The 17,544-nt window shown below is 33.4% G+C and overlaps 1 protein-coding gene and 1 non-coding gene across 4 annotated transcripts in view; both read right to left on the reverse strand.

Annotated features, from left to right (window-relative positions):
- Nucleotides 1-17,544, reverse strand: part of heph (polypyrimidine tract-binding protein 1 heph) — a 583,478-nt gene that overhangs the window by 399,837 nt on the left and 166,097 nt on the right. The window lies entirely within an intron of this gene.
- TRNAA-GGC (transfer RNA alanine (anticodon GGC)) lies at nucleotides 5,420-5,490 on the reverse strand. Its single transcript has one exon. It is a non-coding gene; the product is annotated as a tRNA-Ala (tRNA).

Genomic DNA, 17,544 nt, shown 5'->3' on the forward strand with positions numbered 1-17,544 from the left:
CATGTTGTTTCAGGTGATGTCCATTTTATATGCATTTTTACTATTTCTTCACATGTTATTCCCTGTCAGAGATCGACTACTATCGGGACTATCTTCATTTAATCGTCTACTACCAGATCACTCCTGTACCACCACTGCATAGTGTGGGATGGTGGCGACAAATAATTCTGTCGGGTTGAGTCAGAAGAGCGTGGAAGGTCGTAAACATATTGTGATTGAACACATTTTCCTTGTTGTCGCTAAACTAATTTCTTCTTGTGCTATCCACTATCTGAGGTCTGTAGCATCAGGGAAAATCTTCATAGTATCATCCGAACTCGGTAAAACTGCAATCATACCAATCAAGAATGACCTTAAGCCGCGAAATATGGCCCCATTCTCTGTTACATATTTTTTTATCTTTTCTTGGATAATAAGCTGGGGAATGCGGTACTTATGGTTTCTCATAACGTGGGCGAGATACCTAGTGTACCTATTGTTCTAGTTTTGATGTCACGAAGAACTTACGTAGGTACTTTTGCCATTCATTTGATTACGTAAATACATTGTCAGTCAAAATAATTTTGAGGATACTTCTATACAGCCACATTTCAAAGGTATCAACTCTCCGTGATATTTTCAGTTCGCACCTCCATAACAAAGCGAACAATAAAGTTGATAGTATAGCAGCAATACATAGGTAGTTTCGGGTCTAGGTTGATGTCTTTTTTTCTGTTTCTTTACTAAACACCACAACAGGCCGTGAAGCCCAATAATAGTGGTAAAACTCCCAGGCTCGAGGAATTTACATATTAGATTATGTAAATATATTTTAACCTCACCATTAATCGAACCCAGAACTCCGGGACGGAAGGCCAGCGCCTTACGCACTGCACCACGAGAGCTGAGAGAGATGATTTTTTTTAAATATTTTTACATACTTATTATAATTATAATATAATAAATCCCATATAATTGTCTTATTATACAAAATATCAACAAGATGACATGCGATCTGTGTTTTGTGTGGTAAAGCAACATAATGTAGCATAGTACCTACTCTATTAAATTGCCTAAAATTTGAATAAGATGTAAGTATATAAGTATTATGTATTTCTTTTTTATTCCGTAACGACTAGATATTCACAGATTAAATTTAAATTTAAAAATACCTTTGGCACAATAAATTCTCAACTAGTCTCAATAGAAAATTTCAATAATCAACAAAGTAACAAAGTTACCTACCAGAATAGTTGACATAAAGACGTGCATACGAAATTTCAACATGTATCCCTATTACAATGTACCGATATATAATTCGTTTTCCACTTGTGCAACTTTCGCAATGTGCATTGTATGTTGTATATGACAATATTTCAGCGGATACATCCTGAAAACACGGCGTTAGCAAAATAGGATGCTGTCAAAATATAAACGCAGATTTGCTGTATTCATCCCATACTTCAATGCAGATTGAATCATTTTTTTAACCCGATTCATTTGCATTCATATGTTTCTAAACTAATAATGAAATGTGTATGAGCAAATCAAGATGTTTACATGTAGGGTCGATTCATTCTACAGATGCTAGATTTATTAGTATGTAGGTACCCACAGAGTTGGAAAGAAAACCTCTAAATTCTATGGTATCAATTATTGTTTATAAATAAGCAAAAGTTCAGGTTGACAAATTTAGTATCAACGTAAGTGTATTTTAACTTTCACATTTAATGATAGTGATATGTATAAATGTTTAAATAATATGGAGAGTTGAAAAGCATTATTCAAACTAAAATACAGTTGACTTGGCTGTATGAGTAACAAAGAGAAAACACAAAAGAAAAACCGTACAGCTAATGAAGATATACGTTCTCGTTCTGATATTCTCAACTTTAGTGCTCTATTGTTGCCTACAATCCAACTTGTAGTATAAAATATTCATAAAAATGCACACAATGCCATTCGAATTGCATGCAAGGTAAATTCATCTCACGACGATACGAAGAGGTAAAAAGTGGTTGGCATGAATGTAAATGCTCGTGGAAAAGAGACCGTTAAATCATTCGAGAGATGGCGGGGCAACTGGCATAGCGATTACGATTTCCGCCGATAATATAGATGTAAGCCATGCTACGCCAGCTCTACGACCCACTGTACAAATGCATGCTGTATAAATGGATCTATACAACTGCTATGATATTTTCAGAAGGACTAGAACGAAATCCCAATTATGTACACAATAATGATAGGTACTGTACGTTCATCCATTTCTATTCGGAAGGTACGTATATTATATATGTGGTATTTCAATAATTTATGATAAGTGCAAAATAGGTAACTTCGAGACAGGTATACAGTTTTGTAAACTCTTTTGTATTTTTCATGTTAAACCAGCGGTCGGCAATCATTTGAGCAAATGAGTACAGGAATTACAACATACTACATCTGAACAAACATGTTCTGATATGCGTTTTAGACAGAAAAGGTCGATTCCACTGAATTCCGCACTAACGCCTCGCTATTACTTACAGCTTCTACTCGCTTCAATCGTGGAACTTCACACTTTTGTACATTCTCATACTCAGACACTCCGCACTTTGAGTCTAGCTATGAACACCAGACATGCAGCTATAAATACGGGTTACTCCCACCTATCGGATTTACAAATAGTTATCAAGTTCGCGTGGCCTATCTTAGATAATTAATTAAATTAGGATGGTCTGTGTCCACTTGTGTCGTCTGCGCTGTCTTGTCTTTTATAAATGCCGCGTCAAAATAGTAAAGCAAAGATTGGATGGCCCTGATGATTGCACCAATTCATGAGTGCCTTGGGTCTTCCACTGACACGAGCCTAATTAATAAGAAGTAACGTTGCATACCCTATTAAAATGAAATTTACCTATTGAATAGAAATATCCAAGAATATTATAAATTCCTGCTCGATCGATATGTTAATTTGTATTTAACTTTAAATTAGTGAAACGTACACGGTGATCGGGCAATTGTTAGCATCGCGATGTATAGAATATCGGTATTTTCAATGAGAGCATGAGCTGCACGGGCTACCATTATACCAAGCTCCGTTATAAACAATAGTTATGCAGACAATGCTTAGCAAATGTTGACTTACACGAAAATACAATATGAGGCGAGCCAATTGAAATAGAACAAAACAGCGGATTCGAGTGCGTTTTGTAAACGGCTTGAAACAAAATATTGTCGATACCTATCGATATCGATGAATAATATTATATTATTCGATATTTATTCTACAATAAATGGTACTTATATAATTTTAATTAAATGATTAAATTTACCTGATTTTAATTGGGCCTACTCAGTAATAAATATTTTGATCGCTGAAAAGCTTGTTTAACAGAGATTAAATATTTAAGCATGGAATATTATTTTATTAATAATATCGAGTAGATATTTATAATATTCCTTTAAAATAGTAGCAATACTATAATTTGTTCGGGAAATAATTATAAATTCTGTTAAATAAGAAAATTATAAGAGAGTTATGGCAAACAGTTTATTATTTTTCTACAATTACAAATTTCGAACCACAATAAAATCTTTCAAAATTGCATCCAAAAAGCTCATATCAATAAACGTATTCCTCTACGGCAGGAGTCGACAAAATACGGCGCGTACGTTATTCGCGTGCATTTCTTGAATATAAAAATAAAACTACCTACGGTATTTTTAAAAAATATTACAGATTCAAAAAGATTTTTATTACGATAATTCTTCTTTTAATCTCATCATATCCACTGAAGTAGTGGGGATATTTGACAATAATCACAGCCTGTTGGGTTACTAGAAAAGCATTTCTCGTAAAAACCCTATTTCATGATAACATCTACTCTTTGGAGGACAATATCCATATCCATTGCTTGGGAGAAAAATGGAAATTTACATTTCTATTACTCTTATATACTAATTATTTACTAAAGATTTGATTACTTTTTTTATTCAACGGATATGGGTTCGAGTACTGCCCGGCGTCGTACTTTTCTAAATAATTTTTCTTTTTGTTTGTATGTTTCTGATGTATTTTCTATTTTTATTATTGATAACAACTTGACAATGTTATTAAAGTAAATCAATATGCACATATTCCTGTAGGTCGTCCGTTGTTGAAATATATTTTCTTAATACCTAAAAAGATGCAAAATTATATTATAAAAGAAGCTGGTTGAAAATGTGTAAAAAAGTTATTTCGTTCTTTTTTGCAACTTATGGTCTGAATTAAATTGCCAGTTAACTTATGAAATTGTGCTGTGTAAGCCAATTGTATAATCGTAATGGTCGTAAGTCTTCATAATCTTTCGTAGAATGAGATTGAAGAAATATACATTTAACACACTACACCTACCAACCAACCGAAACATACCGATAAACACAAGAAAGGTTATAAATTATAACCCATGTTGAACAGTGAAACTAATGCTTATTTATTATGTATTAAATTTTTGTATACGGTATATTGAAACATGTGTCATTGTATCATAATTATTAGGTAGGTACTCAAAGAATATTAAAAAAAGCACATTATAAAAGAAAAACCTTGAAATAAAAAAACTAACGCAAATAAGAAAATCAATAAGGTAAGTTTTGTGACATTTAAGAAAAACGAAATCAATGAATGTATGAAAAGCTTAATATATGATGACGTTAACGTATCAAATATTTACCATTTGAAGATGCGTCATACACCTAAGTCAAAACATTATCAATTTTTAATTCAGTTTTTTGAAAGAGCGTTTTGTGGTTTCCCCTATTTGCTCCATCAGAAAGCCACCCGGCATTGATTCAATATACTGTATTATAATCGCATTAGTTCCCAATGGGAACTTCACATTTTCCAAATTTAAACCTACATTTACTCACAAATTGGCTGAATCACCCATCGACAGATTAAATGCGGTAGAATATAATATCTTGACCAAAAAAGTACCAAAAGGTTAATCTAAATACCTACTACATTTTCAGTGAAGGCAAAAAAAATATTCTTTCTTAGATACTTATTTTTCCCTGATTTTATACATTTTACAATGAAAATTTTAATAAAATATAGGTATAATCTTAACGAGATTGGTAGAATGCATCAGTTGCCTGATGCTGAGTACCTCCGCTACACGGAAGTATATTGTAACATGTATATGTCTGAGAAAGATTGAAGACACATATCCACATTCCAATGTGCTTCCATGTAGCGGAGTACTCAACATCAAGCTACTGATTCAGGCGGGTATTTGGAGGTTGGTGGTGTTTCGTATGTTTGTAAACTAAAGAGATTGTACACTGTGATTTCTAAACGTTTTTTTTGGTTGACCCCCAGCGATAAGACATAATATTATCTATGTCAAAAAGTTAATAAAAATTAATAATTTAAGATATACATAATATTAATACCTAATAAAATACAAAATATTGCATCGGCCGGGAATCGAACCCGGGCCGCCCGCGTGCCAGGTGAGCATTCTACCACTGAACGACCGATGCATACCGGCGGTTGTTATATTTGATAAAATGTTATTTTGCATAATAAACTAGGTACCCATTTACCTACATGTTCATTCTTTAATCATATATTATCATATATTATACTAAAGTAGGTACTTGTACTTCTGATAGTAAAATAAAAATAACCATTTCAAATACGACGTAAATAAGAAACTTTATAAGGAACGAAGTTTTTAAAGCTTTGAATAAAACTTTAACTTGCAACACAAGCATATAGTGACCATGGTAGTATACTCATTTGCCTTGAGCAGGCATTCTCAAACGCTGTATCACGAATCACGGGTACCAACGCATTGCCAATAAGATGAATAAAAACTATTCAAATAAAATATCGAGACAACAATGAATGGATATAAAAGCTGTTTTGACAAAATGATTTTAAATTAATATGACAAAATAAAAATCTATTTCACACAAAAAAATAGAAATACGAATTTTAAATTATACTGACACTTAATATGCACAATTTACAGATAGAGACAGGGAGAAAAAATAATTACTGCAATATTGAATATCTTTAACAGAAAAGTAATATTATTTTAAATTATGAAAGTATACTGAGTCAGCCAGTCATAAAAAAATATGTATGTAGCAAAATACATCAGTTTATCAGCGTTACAGAAACGTGTAGCAAAATTTCATGATCGTCTAATTCAAAATTTTCTCGTTTAATGTAGATACTTATTAATTCTTTAGATATATTGGATATTAGATATATTGGGGAAAACATTGGGAGTTAATTGTCTGAGATTTTTTATATACCTAATGGGAGTTAATTTCCGGATGGTTATTTACACGGGGGTTGGATTATTGACGGGAGGGGTTTTTGTTCAGGGGGTTATTCGCGCATAGCAGTTTTATTGTTGCATATTATATATAGTAAATAATTATAATAATAAAAAAGTATAGGAACTTACTAATTACAATATTTTCATTGGAAACTTTAATGTAAGACTTAGTTATATTGTTACCATAATTTACACTGTTGATAGTCTTGATGCGCGTCAATAGGAAAAAATACCTATATTTATAATAAAAGAACTCGTCAGAAAGAAACGTTTTGTTGTGCAAGACGTGGATGCATTCGGTATGTCTCAGTTGGTAAAAGATTGAGAGCCTTGTGCTAGAGAACATAATGGAGCATTAGTTTAAAATGAAATGTGTTCACTTAGCATAACCAGATGTATTGGTAAAAACACTTGTTACCGTGGTAACATAATTAAGACCTAAGTAAAAAGCTCTCGATTTATTAGGCGCTATTACCACTAACTCCTCTGGCAACATAAAAGCGCTAACACCTGTTAGTGAGGTTTCTACATACGCTCTCGCTAGACCAGGTGGATGGTGGGTCTGTGTATACATAATATGAAGAACGCAGTTACTCGTCTGATTCATCTACATGTAACGACAGTGTACACGAAACGACATGATGTCGTGCATACTATCGTCTCAGGCAGACAAATTACAAAATAAAATACACCTTTCATTTTATCCATACAAAACCGAGGCTTGCGCGCGGTGCCCTCAAAGTACCAAAATACGAAGGTGAGGAGAGGGAACCACGACCACTTCCGGAATTTGCACCATGACTTTTCGTGCAGACTATCGTAACAGGTAGACGAATCAGACAGGAAACTGCGTCCCTCATATGATATATACTCAGACCCACCGTCCACTTCTACATAAAGTATTAAATCAATGTTATATTTTTGGGATAACATTAATTTGAAAATGTACCAATGAACAACAAAATTGATAACGAAAAAAATCTATGTGATAAGAAAATACTATCTTATCAATAATCATTATATAAATTTTGGGAATCTCTAAAAATAGTTTATTAATTTACTTTATGTATCGTTACATATATTTCAGCCACGCTCTTACAAATAATATTTCACGAAATAAGTTGGTACCTAGCTATACAATAAGGCAACCCTGTCCACCTGTCAGGGTCAGAAGGGCTGCGTTATCGGGTGTCACGGGGACCGCGATGACTCCAACCAGACACCGCAGAAGCCTCCCCCTGTCGAGTGCGGTCCAAAGCTCGAATCCACTCAGGTGAGATCAGCTCGGATAAGCCAGGCTCAGGGTGACGATACTCGCACGCAAATTAGAAGGTTCGCACCTGCATACGTGCTCACCTGTGCGCACCTGACACCGCTACTCGGATCTCGTGTGCTACAGTGTCAACCGCCAGAGCTTAAACTTGGATAAGTGGATAACTGGGCCTGTTTCACATTTGAGGACGATAGGTCTTAGATTACAAATTGAAACTCCAGATTATCACAACCTATATAGTCTTTTAAATTCGTTCAAGAATAAATATATATAAGTAATTATATTTTGGGAAATTAGCCATGCGGTTATATAATACGTTAACATGTTATATTAAAAGAGAAAAAAAATAAAAAAGGTAGTTAGATATAAGTCATAATATTTAACAAAAGGCGTTTAAACTCACAGTAATCTAAGCTTAACTTTACTTTAATTTAAAATATTCCAATAAATTTAATATTAGGTAGGTACTTATTTCATTAAATTTCTTTCATAACAGGAAATTAAACATATGATGGTAATATTACAATATAAATATTCAATCACATTACCTATATATTTCTATTAAATTAAAATTATTGGTATTAAAAAACATAATATAGGTACTTACCTAAATGGAATATTATTGTATATTCAATGAAGATACTACCTATTATCCTGGATGATTACAATTACATTGTTAGCAAAATTCGAAATTAATTTAATGTAAATAATAAAGTAAGGCGAAAATGACACTAGAAAGGTTTATTTCTACCCAATGTCATTACCCCTTTCTCACTCTCGAAAAAAAACTAATAAATAACAACAAAAAAAAAACATTATTAAAATTAAAATAAAACGACACTACGCCATGATTGCATGTGAAGGGCGTGGCAGATGGAGTTGAAATTGTAAATTATCAAAAAAATGTCTCAAATTGCAAGCTTCGTATTTTTCCGCTAGGTGCCTCTGCTGGTATTCTGCTGGTATAAGCATCGCCCTTAATCTCTCATTTTGACAAAACATATAGATTGTGAACAATGGTTCGTTATTTTAATTTTAATTTTAATTATATTTGGATCGTTAAATCGGATAAATAATAATTATTATGTCATACAATTAGCAAAAACCGTAAGAATAATAATGACTAAAATGTATGATTATGACTCACGTTATTCAAACTGCCATAGATTTTTTTAAATGTATATTATGTTATGGGTGAACCAGATAGCATTATCGAATCGATTAGTAGCCTGACACATGCCATATAGCATCACAGCTTCCATTCGAGTGCATCAGTTGCACTCATTAGCTGTCACGCGGCGTCACGAGGAACAAACAACGCCGCGCCGGTGCAATTCTGTCACTTCAAAAACCGCAGGCGACATATTGTCATGCCACGACATACTGCCCGCCTTAGGCCTGTGTAACACTTTGAAAGATATTTGACAAAGATCTTTTATCATTTATTTTAAAGAGACGCGAGTAATATACACTTTGTCGCGTAATCTACGCATATAGGTTAGTAATATAGTTATTGTTATATTGTTAGTTATACGCATAAAAATCAGTCCTTTTCTAAATCGCGATGGTCTTAATAGAAAAATTGTCTTCAAATTGATATAAAAATTGCGTGATTAGTAGTATTTTAAACAGAGCAATGAGAAAACTTATTGACAGATAAATTAGTAGTCATTATCATCATCATCAGCCTGAATCTATCCACTGCTGGATCCTCTTCAAGCTGCTTCCACTTCTCTCGGTCCTGTGCGTTGCGTTGCCACGTACTTCCGCAGAACTTTATCGTTCCATCTATCCAGCGGCCTCTAGGTCTACCTTGCGGACGTTTTGTACTTCTTGGATACCACTGGATGACTAGATTTGTCCAACGATTATCTCTTCTTCGAGCTATGTGTCCAGCCCATCTCCATTCAAGGCTTTTAATAAACTCTATTACATCGCAAACCCTTGTCTGCTTCCTTATCCACTCATTCCTAATTTTGTCCTTTCGCGTTATGCCCAGCATGCACCTCTCCATACCACGTTGTGCTACTCTAAGTTTCTGGAACTCTCTTTTACTTAGGGTCCATGTTTCACACGCATATGTGATCACGGGAAGCACATACTGGTTGAACACTTTGCGCTTTAGGCACAGTGGAAGGTCACTTTTGAAGATATTATTCAGATGGCCAAAAGCACTCCAGCCTAGCTTTACTCTGCGAACAATTTCATCAAATATACTTACATCCATCTATAGACACTTGTTGTCCCAGATAGATGTAGCTTTTCACCTGTTCGAGCTGAGTACCATTGATGAGGATCTCTTTTTGGCCTGCAAAGCAGTTGAACATGACTTTCGTCTTTGTTACATTTATTTTCAAACCTACTTTGTTCCTTACTTCAGCGAGTTCGTGCATTCTGCTTTGGAGGTCTTCTGAGTCTTGCGAGAAAATTACTATGTCATCGGCAAAGCGCAGATGACTCAGCTATTCTCCATTTATGGGGATCCCTTTGTCATTCCAGTCAAGTTGCCTGAATAAGTCTTCAAGGGTATCTGTAAATAGTTTAGGTGAGATTGTATCACCTTGTCGGACTCATTTGCTGATAGGAAATCTGCGCGATGGTTCATGGAGATTGACAGATGCTGTTGCGCTACTGTATATATTATTGAAAATATTTATATAGCGCCCAGGGATTCCTTGTTTTCTGAGTGCGTCGATTATATTATAACATTAACTATGTAGTTATTTAATGATACGACGAAAATTATTTACAGTTTTTTTTTATTGATAACGGTTATTCTATATCGATTATGTCATAAAAATACGTTTACGATAGTTGGTATGTGCATATTATTTACGTTTAAATAAGAATATAATATATATGTATATATTTATTCTCTCAAGAATAATACATTCATTAGGTAGGCACTTACGTGGTTTGAAAATTGTACCACTCTGTTCTCAAAAAGTAGTGAAAAATTATTGAGATATAAAATTGCATGCTATAATGTAGAGTAGAACCAACTACAGGGCGATAAGAATGCAAGTGCGCGGAACAGTAAAAAATATGTTTAAATCAACCCACTGGAAAGGCACGCTGAGCGTATATTCCGTGTGATGCACTTACTCGTACCTGCAGTAAGGTACATCCAACAAGAGTGTTGCATGCTACGTTCGTGTAATTGCAAGCGAGATCGCTGCTACACGTCAGTATACGAAGATCACACTCAAAGCGACACACCCAATATTACAAGACCGGATGCATCGTAAAGAATCAATTTTAAAAATGTACCTACAACTAATCACAAGATAAGTATATAAGTTGACTTATATTGTTTTTTTTTACCATTTTATCTTACTAAATTAATAAAATAATTATTAACGGATGTATTTAATTTAGTTTGATGCAATTACAACTAGAACTGTAAGATTGTAAGGTTGCATATATATTATATATATAAGTATATATTTATAAAATATTATTACTCTAATCTTAGTCAAAAATGTAGGTGTATATTATATTGTTTTTATATCTTTACTAGGAAGACCACATATACACCACAATTTGTAGTTATTTAACCATATTAGTAGAGCTATGTATTTTTTGGGTGGCTGGTTCTAGTACGAGTGAAATATTTCCAAAAAGAAACTAGAAACCCCGTTATTGTAAGCATACCTATCGTTTATATAGATAAATCAGAACCGTGTATAAAGTAGGTATACTAAATTACCCACTTTCTTTTTATAATATAATATTTTTAAGTTACTTTACATAGGTACATATTGTTTAAGTATATAAGTCTTCATAGAAGTATGAGTAAAATAATAAATAGGTAGATACATATATATTTTTTTCGAATGAGATATATTGTTATGTGAATCTTAAGTATATTCGTTTATTTATCCAGAGTTTATTTTATAACCCATTATAAACAAAGCATAAACGTTTTCGTAGAAATATCGCAGAAATAAAAGCATTTTAAAAAAGTTGGCTTTTTATACTTCTATATTGATATAATATTTACTTACGTATTAATAAGCTATTTTGTTTTCAGATTTACTTTAAATTTTTAATTTTTCTTTTTAAATAAAATCGATATCTTAGAATTAAAATACTACTCAGTGAGATGTCTATCCAATCGTATGTCGGATTCATCAGTCGTTGAAGCCTCGCTAAATGGCATGATGTTGATTCCGCGAGAGACATTTTCACGAACTAGATAGAAATTTTGAACACAAAATCACTAAATTGTGACTTAAAAACTTTATTCTTGCCATTGGAAAATAAATCATTCCAATGAAAATATTTTATCTGTGACTAATAGAAAAATATAATACAAAATTATGTAGTCGGAGATTAATCAATAATTTAAAAATATGTAACATCGTGTATTTCTACAGCCCGTTCGTTTGTATCACCGGATCATTTCGTCAGTGGATAATAAATAGTTCAGTATGTATTATTCGCAGTGTCTTGAAATGGTTTTTTTTTTTTACATAAGATGTGATTATTTTCTTGTCTGTATATTCATTAGGTATATTTATCGGATACCTATGTAGAAATAATGAGTATTATGATTTATTAGATATACCTTGATATAATAAAACTGAAACATTAGAATAAATGTTATGCTGTATAATACGGGCTCAAGATTAACAGCCTTATGCAAGAAAATAAGCTGAATGTTCCCAGCTGCATCCCAGTAATGGTTTTCTATAATTAGCATCCTTTGAGATAAGAAATAAATGCGGATAAACCAGCAAGAAACCTATCTAACTTATTTCCTCCATTCCTCTGGCTAAAAAAATATAAAAGCGAAGAGGAAATGCACAAGTTGGTGTGCACATCTACGTATTTTAAAAGTTTCTTTTCATTCCTCATCCAATTAAATACGAAAACTATAAAAAAGTATATCAGTGAGTAGATGTTACTTTTCAATTCCATAAGTAAATAAACATAGATTTTGTATCAAGTTTAACATTTCTTCGTCTTCTGTGACGCTATCTCCCACGATGGACATTGGATTTATCTGTATTTTATCCGGGGCTTGGAACCGTTATTTTTTTCGGATTCGGGTTTCGTTCAGGTTCAAGTAAAACATATATATCGGTTCGGTTCCGAAGAAAATTACGGTTTTTCCGGTTTTCGGTTCAGCTCGAAGTGATTATTTTTTTAGTGTTTCCAATTAATACCCAAGACGTGTAACGTGTTGCGCCTACGACAACTGAACGACAACTAAAGTGGGGACTGGGGAGTAAGATCATGTTAACGCACGTGTTTGAACATGTACCGAACCGAAAAAACCGATATTTGTTTTAGGTTGGATTCCGGTTTTCGTTCCGACAAAAATAACGGATTTTCCGGTTTTTGGTTAAGTTCTGGGTCGAGCCCCTGATTTTATCATAATAACCACTGGTGACTGAGTAATTGTACCAAAAGATGGTGAGGCGATACGGTGTCTGAATAATTACAATCACAACTAAAAACTGCTTTACAACTTGTGTTGTTAAAATACGAGGTCTTGTTATACTCCCATCACACAGTATTGACAATAATTTTAATATTATTTCCATCAAATTATACTTGAATCCATTCTTCATCAGGTACTGGGTTGTTGTTTGCAAATGGTTTTATTCATTGATCATTTTTAGTAGAGCAGCAGAAAGCAGCAGCTATTCTGCATGGTCCATTTATCGAATCCACGAGACCTGCTAATCTACGATGGGTTTGCGAAGGGCCGGATTTACCAGGGAATTAGGTTACTGGATAAGTTTGTACAATTTTAGGAGTCAATTCAACAAGCCATCGAAAAGTCAAAAATAGTGTATATGTGCGAATTTCTGTAAAATGAAACGTCACTGAAAGCGCATTTTCAAATATTTCTGTGTTCTGTTTCTTATTCCATTTTTTTTTTAAATTTGCCTCTACGTGTTTTTCTTTCATATAGGCGCTTTTAACTTAAAGTTTTGTGAATTCGGTCGAACCACACTTGAATGCATAGTGAACTAAGTCTTGGGTAACTGTTTCTTAGACTTTCCTGGTAATAAAAAAACACTGATGCTTCACGACAAACGTAGGGTCCAGTGATACACCAGATTAATACCGAGTACAATTACTTTACCCACGGTGGCCGCGCGGCATAAGCTTTGGACTATCATGCCGTGGGTCCCAGGTTCGAATCCTGGGTCTGGCAAGTACACATATTGTTTTTCAATATGTGTTTGAGTCAGGGTATGGACCTAATAGGTTGAGCAAGTGGCTGACATCCATTTCTCGTAAAAACAAAATCTGTTAATACAAACCTCTACTCTGTGGAGGCCCATATGATCCTATTAGGATCGGACATGGTCGAAAAAAAAAAAAAAAAAAACAATTACTTTTAAAAATCGACATAAACTGTATTGTGGCAGCATAGGCTATTGCCAAGTTGAATCCTTGAGAAGTGAAGGAGAAAAATAAATCAAAAATATATTTACTGTATATGTATATAAACAATAACGCAGTACGAGTTAAAATACAGAAAGAATAACAAAAAGATGTAATAAAAGAATATGAAATGAATCGGTATTGCTAAAGATAATAAACCTGTTTAAAAATACACGTTCACCCCAGGTATGAAATTATTCCATCATTATAATCACAACGGAACATTTCGATATAGCTAAGAGCTATAAATTCGAATATTTAACATACGAAAGTAGAGTTTAATTGAAGATATTTTCTTTTCTTTATTATTCAAATCGTAATAATAAAAAAATATACATAAAAGCGAGTCATTCAAATGGACCCCCTGCCAAAAGAACGCCCCAAAAGGGGGACAAAGCAAATAATAAAAAGCGCTTACATTCCCAGCACCCCACCTGGCATAATCAATTAGCTAGCCATACAAGAACAGATTTTTATTTGATATATGTGTTATCAAATCGCGTATACCACGTCGGTCATCTAAATTCTATAACACATTTAACTTTTTATATATTATTTTTCAATTTTGAATAGTTCAACTAATAGATTTCAGTATAATACATTTATACTTACGGTGCATTGTTTGCTTTTCAGTGTATTTCTTTATAATTACTCAAATTACTAGACAGAGTACAAAGTGTTTTTTGTGTTGTTTTTACTCGTCCATTAGATATTTTGAAAATATATATTTCTCAGATTATATTATGAAGCTTCTAGAACTTCATAGTGTTCATTAATGTAAAAAATTAAATTTGAGTAGGTATCGTATTTGAATCCGCTTCATATATAATTGTCTCTTTTTTATTAAAATGTTATATTATGAACGCCTTGAATTAATAAAATGTATACAATAATTAAAATTTAAAAAATAAATGTGTCAAAATAAGAGAAAGAGAAAAATAACATTATATTATTATATGCTAAGGATAACTTACTAAACTATTTAATAATAAAAGCAAATCGTTTCCTCATACTGAAATCTTACAAATTAAATATTAGATTTGAATAATTCTTTCGGTGTATGCTATCCATTCAAGGTAAGGGGGTGGAATAAAAGTATTACCGCTATTCACATTCAAATATAATTGAATATCGAATCGGACATATCCGGAACGTGCGGCGGACAAAGGAAAGCGAAGCTACAGGTGTCACGGAGGGAGGCGGGGGTGTTGGACGAAGGCTATTGTGCGTCCCGGCGACAATGTAGGCGTCGGCGGCGTCGCAGAGAGGCAGTGGCTGCGGGATCAGAGGGATATGTGGGCCATCGTATTCATGCATAGCCGAGGTGGGTAATTAGGCTGTGCGACCGTTCGGCAGGCTTTGGCATTGCGGTCTCATCCATACTACGTACGGGTGATCATTGTGCATGAAAGGATTGGGTATAATGCCGATAGATGTCTATGATATAATAAACTCAACATATATATTACATATTTATTTTCTTAATTGGCCTTATAATCCGATAAATCCGAATCTCATTCGCCTTAAAGAGGTTTCATAACATATTTTCTTTTACGATAAATTAATATATTAGTCCAAACATTAAAAAATTAAACATAAAAATTTTACAAATCACCTACGGCTGTATAAAAGGACATATGCATAAATCGGTCTTTCATCGCGGGCTTTAATAATGTGAAATTAATAGCATTAACTTTTAATATCATACACTACCTAATAGCTGCAGCATTTTTGAAGAATAATAGGAAAAAATTGTTATGCGCCTGTGCAATGTGCCCGAAAATCGGCTACATAGCGCATAACACCACTATTACCTTAAGTATGACTAAGCATAGGGCCTAGAACCAAAAGTGTTTTTACCGTTTGGTGGAAGTGTTGGGTAAAAAATACCGTTTACAAATAATGCTAAACTAATAAAATAACCTAGTGGCGCAGTGATTCATCATCTTCCCCACCTGTAGCTCTTTATCGGGTGCACTTCCGGTCGTCACGTAGCGGAGTCACGTGACCAGAGAACGATCGCGCCAAAAGGTAGGCAATTCCGGAAACGGTAGAACCGTGCGTGCGAGAAGTCAAGCTGCGTTGACAAGATGGGAACAATTTTTAAAACCTGATCCGAATGTTTTATCAAAATAAATAATGCCTATGTTCAGTGTCACACTATATAGTCGTGCAATAGTAGTCATGCAAAATCACCCCTAATAAAATGATTAGGTGTTAAATTTATTGAATATCCGTAATATACTATGTGTAGGTACGTCTTCTAAGAGTGTTTCAGCCGAAATTAAGCTTTATATCATTTCTCTTCCTCCATCATTTTCGGTACCCAAGAGTCGCCAACTAACCCTGTTCTAAATGCGGTGAAAATGCCGAGCCCACTGACCTGGTCTGCAGTAATATATTGTGTGGAGAGCGTGGAAATATTGTACATGTTTTACAGCTCTTTATAGAGTATTATCACATAGGCTTCATCTTCTTGCTTCAGTCCAAAAACCTTGATCGGAACTTTCTCTTTGAATGAATTCAACATGGCAATCGTTTTAATAGAAATAATAGTAATTATTCACATATTTTTATTAATATTGGTTGTATATTATTTCTTATATTTTTGACTTAGTATTTATCTGTACCAACATATGGTTGAATCCGATTAGTGTTATATATTAATAATGGTACGCTCCAATCAAGCTGGTGTTGAATTACGAGTTTAGTCGTATGTGAAAATATAATTTATGTTAAGAGATACCTACCCACCGTATTTTACAGTATTGTATGAACTATTTTTTTTTGCGTCATTTAAAATACATTGATATTATTGAAAAGCTTCTTCTATTATATTTTTTAATTAAGTAACAGGCATACTTAAGAATTTCAACAGAACATGTAACGTTTTTTAAACGTCATTAAATAATAGTATAATAAAAAGGCAATAAACTGAACAAATACATTTCATTTTTAAAAATATTTTTTCTAAGAAGTACCTAGGTTTCAGATGTGCTCCAGATTGTATATAATATATAATATATATAGGCACTATAAATAAACAGGTACGTTAAAACTTTTCGACGAAATCACAGTGTTATTTCGATAAAATATCAAGCAATGGGAAATGGAAATACGTGTGAATCCGTCAGTGACTAGAATTTTATTTTATGCCTCTGCCTCGCTACTGGTTGCTAATGACGGCTATTTAAAAAAGTCAGAGAGTGCAGGAAAATGTATTCATCTAAAGACTAACATTTCGATGCATTCAAATACATAACTACTTATGTAGGTAAAATATTCAGTAAATAAGTGCCAAAATGCCACTGGTAGGTATACGAAATGGGAAGCTTATTTACTATTGTAGATGTAGATACGTAGATGTTGATACCCAATTGGTATTACATAGGTAATATAACTATTCGGTAGCTATTGTAATTTCCCATCCACTAGTAACTTTTGACTATTACAGGGAGAGAGTCACGAAGGGAGAAATTAAACTTGAAGGGTCAGTATATTATTTGAAAATAAAAACGCCCACGTGGACGATATATTATATTCAATATCATATAAAATTGTATATTA

Source organism: Rhyacophila brunnea, unplaced genomic scaffold (assembly GCF_057557595.1).
Source record: "Rhyacophila brunnea isolate RB1 unplaced genomic scaffold, BYU_Rbru_1.0 scaffold_3, whole genome shotgun sequence".
Lineage (NCBI taxonomy): Eukaryota > Metazoa > Arthropoda > Insecta > Trichoptera > Rhyacophilidae > Rhyacophila > Rhyacophila brunnea.